Genomic DNA, 9,731 nt, shown 5'->3' on the forward strand with positions numbered 1-9,731 from the left:
GTGTGTGTGTGTGTGTGTGTGTGTGTGTGTGTGTGGTCTCTCCTTCTCACGGAGTCATCAGGTTTCAATTATTGGAGCTCCATTTCAATGACCTTACCTTAATTACTTTCCAAACATCGTGGGAAGATTAAGTTTCTATCCTCTTAATACCTTAAAGTGGGAATTAAATTTCAACAAATCAACCCTTGGGAGACATTTACATTGTTTACAATACATAGCAGTGATATTGTGGCATAATATATATGTATATATTATAAAGGCATTCAGTGTGAGTGAGTGTGTGTGTGTGTGTGTGTGTGTGTGTGTGTGTGTGTGTGTATAGAAACCCACAGAAGCAATAGGAACCAAAAAATTGGGCTTTGATGCTCTACTGCCTGTACTTCTTTGATGTTCTCTCCCATTTTATTTAAGTCACCTATTCCTAGAAGCTCTGTTGCTATCATACCTGTTTCTTTCTCCTAGACAACAGAAGATGCCCACTGTGTGCCCACTGTGTGCCCTGTGGAGCACAAATCCCTCTACTTGTTTCACTATTTACCAGTTCTATTTGGATGGCAGTGGTTATGAATGGGTTAATATGATTCAAAAAGGCCCAGTATTGCTTTAGCAAACCGCTGTGTTTCCTAGGCAACACAATGCCTGCATTTCTCCTGTTTGTTCTTGTTCATAAAAGTCCCTATGGAGGGAATGGTGAAAATATTAACATTGGCCACCACTCAAGCCCTTGCTCTTCCCTTCCCCCTCCCCTGCACTTGACCTTTGCCTCCTACTGCATGGAAAATATTGAGCCAGTGAAGTGTGAATTCTAAAAACCTTAGGGGTCTCTCCTTCATTAAAGGATGATCTATGATCCTTTGTCTCATCTTTTGATTCCATCCTCCCCTGTCTCATTTCACGCCACAGGGCTGAACAGTACCCCCTCCCCCTTTCCTGTGTATTCAGTCTCTAAGCAACTAGAAGCTCTGTTGCTGTAGCCTGAATCAATTACAGCTTTGCAGAAAAACAACAATCAAACCACAAAATCTATCTTCCTTCTCAGCCCTACCCACTATCCCTCCTTTAGGTAAGAATTTAGTTCATTTATGCTGCCATAACAGAAAATCACAGACAGGGTAATAATGTATAAATGACTGAAATTCTGGGGGCTGAAAAGTCCAAGTCAGAAAAGGTCTGAGTCATCCATCCATCGCAGAAGGGAATGGCGGAGAATCTTTGATAAGGAATCCATCCATGTGGTAACATTAGTCCATTCATGAGAATGGCACCATTGTGGGCAGATTATGTCCCACTAAACCCCCACCTTCCATCACCACTACATTGAGGATTAAGTTTCGGGGATGCATTCAAACCAAAGTATCATGAAATGGCATCTTCTGGCCATGGCAGGGCAGATGCACTCATGAACTTACAACCACTGGGGGTTCCTACAATATCAGGCCAGTCAATACTCCAGCATGGATAAGGGAGGTGCTCCCAAGACACCACTCCAAACTAAGCAGCTTGTTGGCAAATAATGAACATCTTCTGAGGAAAAGCAAGCTAGCTTTCTTCAGTGGTGGGGCCAAACGCAGATGACTAGTGATCCAATGAAAAACCCTACAGCCATTCACATACATACAGTAATAATTGGGCCAAGTGGGCTATTTAAAAAAAAAAGAAGTAGAAGACATGATGTAAGGAAGATAGAAGAGGGGGGTCTGGAAGGAATTGGAGAGAATGAATAGGATCTAAATACATCATATTTCTGCATGAAATTGCCAAAGAATGTGTAATGATAACAAGATTATTTTGAAAAAAAACCCAACACTATCAGAATTCCCAAACATAAATTTTAGAGAGCAGATCTCAACGCTTACATCCCACTCGCTCCTGAGGACCCTCAGTATCGGGTCTTTTCTTCCCATGTCATATGAAAATTTTTTTGTTTTGTTTTGTTTTTTTGGACTTTTTTTATTAGATATTTTCTTTATTTACATTTCAAATGCTATCCCGAAAGTTCCCTGGTATAGCAGCCTCTTGTGAGGCTATGCCAGTGCCTGGCAAACACAGAAGTGGATGCTCACAGTCAGCTATTGGATGGAACACAGGCCCCCAATGGAGGAGCTAGAGAAGTACCCAAGGAGCTGAAGGGGGCTGCAACCCTATAGGAGGAACAACAATATGAACTAACCAGTACCCCCAGAGCTCGTGTCTCTAGCTGCATATGTAGCAGAAGATGGCCTATTCGGCCATCATTGGGAAGAGAGGCCCCTTGGTCTTGCAAACTTTATATGCCCCAGCACAGGGAAATGCCAGGGCCAAGAAGTGGGAGTGGGTGGGTAGGGGAGCAGGGTGGGGGGAGGGTATAGGGAACTTTCAGGATGAAAATTTTACTCTAACAAAAGTAGCCTGGGCTTCTTAGAAAGCTAGAAGAATCTTTTCATGGTCATCTTTCTTGCTGCATTTGCCAACACTGTGAACCTCTCCTTCACTTTCTTTCTGTCAAACCACACATTCTGGAGACAGCTCAGTGGTTTAAGAGCACGTATTGATTTTGCAGAAGCTCTAAGTTTGAGCTCCAGCATCCATATGCTGCCTTACACCCAAGGATCCAACACCCTGTTCTATCCTCCATGGGCACTGTATGGATAGGATACAAAGACAAATATGCAGGCTAAATACTCATAACATAAGACTGAAATGAAAATAAATAAATCCTTAAAATAAAATACCATGTTGGCTCTTTCGTTCTGTCTACAGCCCACTAGAAACCTAGAAATGCCTACTAATGTAAATAAATAATGCAGTTCTGGTACAGTATATGCTGGAGTTCAAAAAAACCTGTATTTTTGAAACACTAAACTCTTTCTCTTTCATTATCCATTTCTAACTGTCTTAAGGGGGGGGGAACAAAGCAAAACATTTGAGTATCTCCTTAATTATACCATTAACCAAACAAAGGAAATGCAATAAAAGACAATAGGGACAAGTGAGATTCCCTTAGGCAGACCTGGGAAAGGAGGCAACTGCCACTCAATGCCAGCCAGTTGCCAAACCTACTATAACATCAGATCCTCCCTCCTGCACTGTCATTTGTTCTATTGAGAAGGGGTTTATTGTGTTCTAGTTCAGGCTATTGATAAATAATCCTTCTGCCTCAGTTTCCCAAATGCTGAAATTATAGATGCGGTCCAGCTTCCTTTTAAAAGACATGCTAGAAATACAGGTTTTTTTTGAAAGGGTCTGGTGTTTACATGTTTGTATAAAGATGTCCCACCGCAAACCATGCAACGCTGGTGTATTACTTGAAGAGGAAATTACTTGAGAAGTATAAGTCAGAAGGAACCATTTGGCTATTCGTTTTCCTTCAAGATGCAAGTCATAAATAGTCTTTGAGGGTGCTGTGCATGGTGGTGCACACCTATCATCCCAGCATTCAGAAGGCAGAGGCAGAAAAATGGTGGTAAGTTCAAAGCCAATTTGGTCTACATTCAGAGTTCAAGGCTACCCAAGGCTAGAGTGAAGTCTTGTCTTAGAAAAACAAAAGCAAGGGCTAGAAAGATTGCTTAACAGTTAAGAGCACTAGCTACTCTTCCAGAGGATCCAGGTTCAAGCCCTAGAATCCACATGATGACTAACAACAGCCTGTAATTCCACTTCCATGGGTTCTGACATTGTCTTCTGCTGCAGATACCACACATGCAAGTCATGCATAGACATAAATGCTGACAAAATATCCATACACATAAAATAAAAATTTTAAAGCAAAAGAAAACCAAAAAAAAAATATTTGCAGAATGACGTTCTTCCAATATCAAGGTTAAAAAAAATTAGCTTTGGTCACCAGAGACTGGTCATTGGGGATGTAGTAACTGTGAATAAAGTTATTGCGTATATATATATATATCTCCCTAAATATAATCTTCTCACTCCATAATGTTACTCCTATGTATGTTTTCAGGGCTGCCCATTTGCTAATTGCTGTGCTTTCCCCTGGGAAGGACCACTTTTCCTGCTCCCAGCTTTCCTCGGTTGCCTGTTCTTCGTGTAGGGTTGATGCCTTATGGGCATTTCGACATCCAGTTTGGCATGTCGATTGGTGTCATCTTTGTTCAGCTCAAGTTTGGATTGTCATGTTAGAGAGACTGTGTGTGTTTGTGTGTGTGCATGCAATAACAATCAGTGAAGTTTGAACATGAGTTTGAAGTAGAGGGTGGATATATGGGAGGGCTTGGAAGGGAGGTAAGGGGAGGGAGAGATGTTGTAATTAAATTATATTTTAAAGATAAACAAAAAAGTTACTGGGCAGGAGAGATGGCTGGGAGGTTAAGAGTGTTTATTGCTCTGCCAGAGAACCTGAATTTAGTTCTTAGCACCCACATCAGGCAAGTTCCAATCACCTGTACATGAGGAGCAACAGCCTCTTCTAGTTACCTGCACAAATGGAGCTCTGTCTCTCTGTCTCTCTATCTCTCCCCCTCTCAATACACAAAAAGAAGTCTAAAATTTTAAAAATAAAAGTTTTGTACTTTTCCATTTTTAATCATCTCTTAGATTCATTCATTTCTCTAACTACAGCTAAGACGCCTATAAAAGAACTAAGGAAGACGTATAGAAGATCTTTCTGTCCCCTACTTTGAAATTGAATCGGTTTTTAATTGAACGAACTTAAAAATCAAATAAACATGTGTTTGATTCAGCCCTAACCACCACAGCCAACAGTTTTCACCCTTGACTTAGCACAGAGTGCAACGAGCCTTGGAGAGACCTATGCCCTATGTTCTCTCCGTGATCTAGTTCAACACCATTGATTTCAGCTACCACCTACACAGGTTCCTGTCACCTACCTTTCTTCCTCCAAACCAGACCTGTACCTGAGACACAAACCCAAATATCTGCCTGGGAACATTATTGGCTATCTTCACTAGGATGTTCCTGTTGTCTGCGCTTGTACAGCACGAGCCTGTATGTGAGTCATCTCAACGCCACTGTCGGCTAGATATGCTACATACAGCAAGGTCTTGCAACTCTAGTGAGCTCCCGAGTAAAGCCAATATAGTTTTGGTGGTCCAGGTCCCAGGCTTTGAGGCACAGTTCTATTTAAACATGAAGTTTTGTCTGCAAGTTTGCCTCTTCCCCTCATGCACTTTCTAAGTCCCGTCTACCCAGCTCTGTAACATGTGCCTTAGCTATCTTGGAATATAGACACTCATTCTCACAACTTTGATGTGAGCCCCACACACACATACACACACTTTCTCCTATGATAAGGCTCCTCACTGATATCATTGTTCAGTGTCCACCTCTCTGATTGCAATCTTAATGCTCCTGCCAGCACAATACTTCCAAAAAGGAAAAAATGATCTCAAGAAGAGAGTGCAGGCTCTGGGTCCAGACTGCTAGATTTAAATCCCACTTTTATCTCTCACTGACTATGTGACAAGAAATTCCTCCATGTATAATTTTCTTTTCTTTTTTTTTTTTTTTTTTTTTTTGGTTTTTCGAGACAGGGTTTCTCTGTATAGCTCTGGCTGTCCTGGTACTCACTTGGTAGACCAGGCTGGCCTCGAACTCAGAAATCCGCCTGCCTCTGCCTCCCGAGTGCTGGGATTAAAGGCCTGCGCCACCAGGCCCGGCTGTATAATTTTCTTATACAGAATAAGATGATAATGTAACTTGGCTTGGGAGAGGGTATTAGAGAAATAGAGTGTTTATAGCATTCGGTAACTGTATATTTTCTGCGATCATCCATCATTCCTGGCTATAGCATGGTTGGAGTGTTGAGTGTGAAGAGATAGTAGAGGAGAGAAGTGAACAGGCCAGATCAGGAAGAGCTGGGTTTCCTGGGAAACTGATGGAAAGTACCATATAAGAAATGTACTGATAAGTGCCCTTGGCATCTATACCCAGAGGGGGAGGAAAGCAAATACTAGGCAGTAGAAGAAGCTAGCCTGCTATGTCTTCTCAGCTGAGCTTCAACTCCTCTCTCTCTCAGGGAGTGGGGCAAGGGAAAGAGGCTTTATATTCCCATATTAACCATTTACTACCTGCCGGCTGCACAGATAAGGAGGTGTGACTTGGGTAAGAAGGTCTCTTCAACCCAGTGTAATCTCAGACTATCTACTTCCAGACTTGTAGCTGCCAACACTTGGAGCAGTTGAGCAACCAGAGACAGAGTGCTTGTATCCTGACTGGAGGGTGAAGGTGAGATCCGAATAGTGCACCAGTTAGGTAAACCTTGCTTCAGACTTTGGACTTACTTTCACTGTCAACAGGGAGAAATTACAAGGTTTTTTCCAGAATAGAGCAAGTTGTATCATATCTCTGTGTCTTCCTTCGTTCAAATAACTTCTATCTAATTTCTTTGGAACCAAATTGGAATCATATGGGCATGTTGGTGAAGCTGTTAGAATGGAGATAGAATAGCGTAACGGTAAACACCTAACATTTAGATCCAGGCTGACTGTGAGTTCTGACCTGGTTCTTTACTAGCCAAGTAACATTAAGGAAGTTCCTCCTGTTCTCTCTACTTAAGTTTCCTCAGTTGAGAAATAGGGATATTATAATCCATATCCTTACAGAGTTTCATGAATAACACATAGGGTTAATCCACAAAGTATTTAGAATAGTACATGGCTTTTAATCCAGGCTCAGACAATGTTAGCTATTATTAAAGATTCAAGATGTCCCAGACTGCTGTTATTTGCTTATCGGTTGTGGTGATAAAACATTGACCAAGAGAAGAGATTATTTCATCTTACAACTTCCCAGAGGGAAGTTGGGGCAAAAACTCAAAGCACAGGCCTGGCAGCAGGAACGGAAGCAGAAGCTGTGGAGGAACACTGCTTTCTAGCTTGCTCTCCATGGCTTGCTCAGCCTGCTTTCTTACACAACCCAGAACACCTGCCCAGGGGCAGCATCACCCACTTTAGGTTGCACCCTCCGACATCAATCATCAGTCAAGAACCTGCACCATAGACTTGTCTACAGGCCAATTTTGATGGAGGTATTTTTCTCAGTTGAGGTTTTGTCTTCTCAGATGACTGTTAAACAGCAGCAGCAACAACAATAACAACAAAATAAATTAAAAAAAACTAACTGGCACATAGGTTTTACACAACATCCTTGGAAAGAACAGATTTGCTTATTGGAGAAATCACTGTAGCTGGGGCCTAAGCATCAGGGCAGGAAGTGGTAAGTGAGGGCCTAAAGTTTTAAAGGTAACAGTGGGTGGGAGAGAGCAGATTCTCCTGAGCCCTGCAGGGTTCTGACAGGCGTTGGCTTGTTTTTACTATAAAACGGATAACCATTTGGGGATGTTTAGGTGGTTTCCATGTTTTTCCTATCATGTATCATTCTGTGTAATTTTTCTATATCAATCTGTGTTCAGATTTCTGAACAGATCCCTAGAGAAATTCCTAGAAGTTATTGTCTTCATAAAAGGATTGTTAGGAACGATTTGGGGCATTTGTTGCATATTGCCAAGGGGCTTTATAGAAAGCCTATGCCTAGTTACAACATAAGTGAGTTCAATAAATATTTGAGTGCCTACTATGTATCAGACATGGTGTAGGGACTTGAAATAGGTTAGTGAACAAAATGTATCTTGTATTCTAGCAGTTTTCTTCTTGCCAGCATTTGTCATAATACTTGTCATCGATATGCCTGCCAACTCCAAGTATTTCTGTGTTTAAGAACTCCAAGGTGAGAGAAAAAAATCTACCAATAATTGGAATGATGAAAACTGATACACTGCTTCTTTGGATTTGATTAGTGCTGTGGTTGAATTGTTTCCTATGCATTTTCTAACTAATCAGGCAATTGTCCTAGCTTTCTTGAAAGGCCTTTTAGAACCAGTGAAGATTATTTAAAGGAGGCAGTTTGGCCTTTTAGAACCAGTGAAGATTATTTAAAGGAGGCAGTTTGAAATCGAGAAAAGAGTTAACATGTATCTTGGGTCAAGTACATAGGATCTAGGGATTACTTTCCAGCCACAAGTATGTACAATGAAAGTCTGATGTTATGTGGAGGGTTTTTTTTTTTTTTTTTTTTTTTTTTGGTTTTTCGAGACAGGGTTTCTCTGTATAGCCCTGGCTGTCCTGGAACTCACTTGGTAGACCAGGCTGGCCTCGAGCTCAGAAATCCGCCTGCCTCTGCCTCCCAAGTGCTAGGATTAAAGGCCTGCGCCACCAGGCCCGGCTATGTGGAGGGTTTTTAAGTAATAAGGATCCTTGGTTATTTCTCGGCAACTTGAGAACCTCCACCCTGGATGACACCTATCCATCTGGCATGGATTCTAACAAAAGCCAGACAGGTGGGATGCTTTTGAACAATCTCAGTGTTCCAGAGTTACCAGCAGTCCATTTCATTTAATGTTAAATCAAAACATGTATATTTTAAACTGTATCCCCTGAGGTTTTACAGTGCAGATTTTCTATTCTCCACATAAAGCAAAACTTCTTTCCCAGGTCTAGGAAAGATGGCTCTGAGGTTGAGAGCACTTGTTCTTGCTGAGGACCCTAGTTCAGCTCTCAACACCCACATGGTGGCTCACATCAGTCTGGAATTCCAGTTCCAGGTGATTCATCATCATCTACTGGTCTCTGTGGGGACCTGGCATGCACATCGTGCACATATATAAATGTTGGCATGCACATCGTGCACACACATAAATGTGGACACAATATTCATGCACATAAACTAAAACAAAAAAATGTATTCTTTTAATTTTAAGAATTTCCTTGCTTTATGCCATTCCCCTTCCAGAAAGACATTGATCTGAATAGCAAATCTTTGACCCACCATGCAAACGATTCCTACATTGTTTTTAAATAGTATTTACCTTGGGGGAAGAGGATGAAGAGTGTGAGGAGAGGTGATTTACTTTTCCCCTCTGTTCTTCTATAGTTTGAAGTCTGACAGTCTTGCTACACATCCCAGGCTTATCTTAAACTCATATCCTCCTATTTCTACCAGAAAACTGCTGGGATTAAAGATATGTGCTGCCAAGACTTGTCCATAATTTTTAACTTTGAATAAATATAACTTCAAAAAGTTCCAGCAGGAGCTGGGTAGTGGTGGCACATGCCTTTAATCCCAGCACTTGGGAGGCAGAGGCAGGCAGATTTCTGAGTTCGAGGCCAGCCTGGTCTACAGAGCTAGTTCCAGCAGGACAGCCAGGGCTACACAGAGAAACCCTGTCCCCCCCCCAAAAAAAGAAAAGTTCCAGCAGGAGATGTCTGGAGGACCTAATGACTTTCTTTTTTTTTTCTTTTTAAACATAGTGTTTGTGTTAGAAAAGAGTCGATATGTTGTCATTTGAAAGTACTTCTAGTATGATAAAGTAAAATTTGTATGTGCCCGAGTTTCATTTTTGTTATTGTTTTTATTGTATACATTTAAGTACTTCTTAAGTTTGCAATAATGAACATATATAAGTTTTATTTATTTATTTATTTATTTATTTATAAAAGTAAACCATTTTCCCCAATACTTAAAGTGACTTGTGCATCTGGGCAGTAGTGGCACATGCCTTTAATCCCAGCACTCTGGAGACAGAGAGGCAAGTGGATTTCTGAGTTTGAGGCCAGTCTGGTCTACGCCAGTCTGGTCTACAGAGTGAATTCCAGGACAGCCAGGGCTACACAGAGAAACCCTGTCTTGAAAAACAAAGAAGGAGGAGGATATATATATATATATATATATATATATATATATATATAGAGAGAGAGAGAGAGAGAGAGAGAGAGAGA

Source organism: Mus pahari, chromosome X, assembly GCF_900095145.1.
Source record: "Mus pahari chromosome X, PAHARI_EIJ_v1.1, whole genome shotgun sequence".
Lineage (NCBI taxonomy): Eukaryota > Metazoa > Chordata > Mammalia > Rodentia > Muridae > Mus > Mus pahari.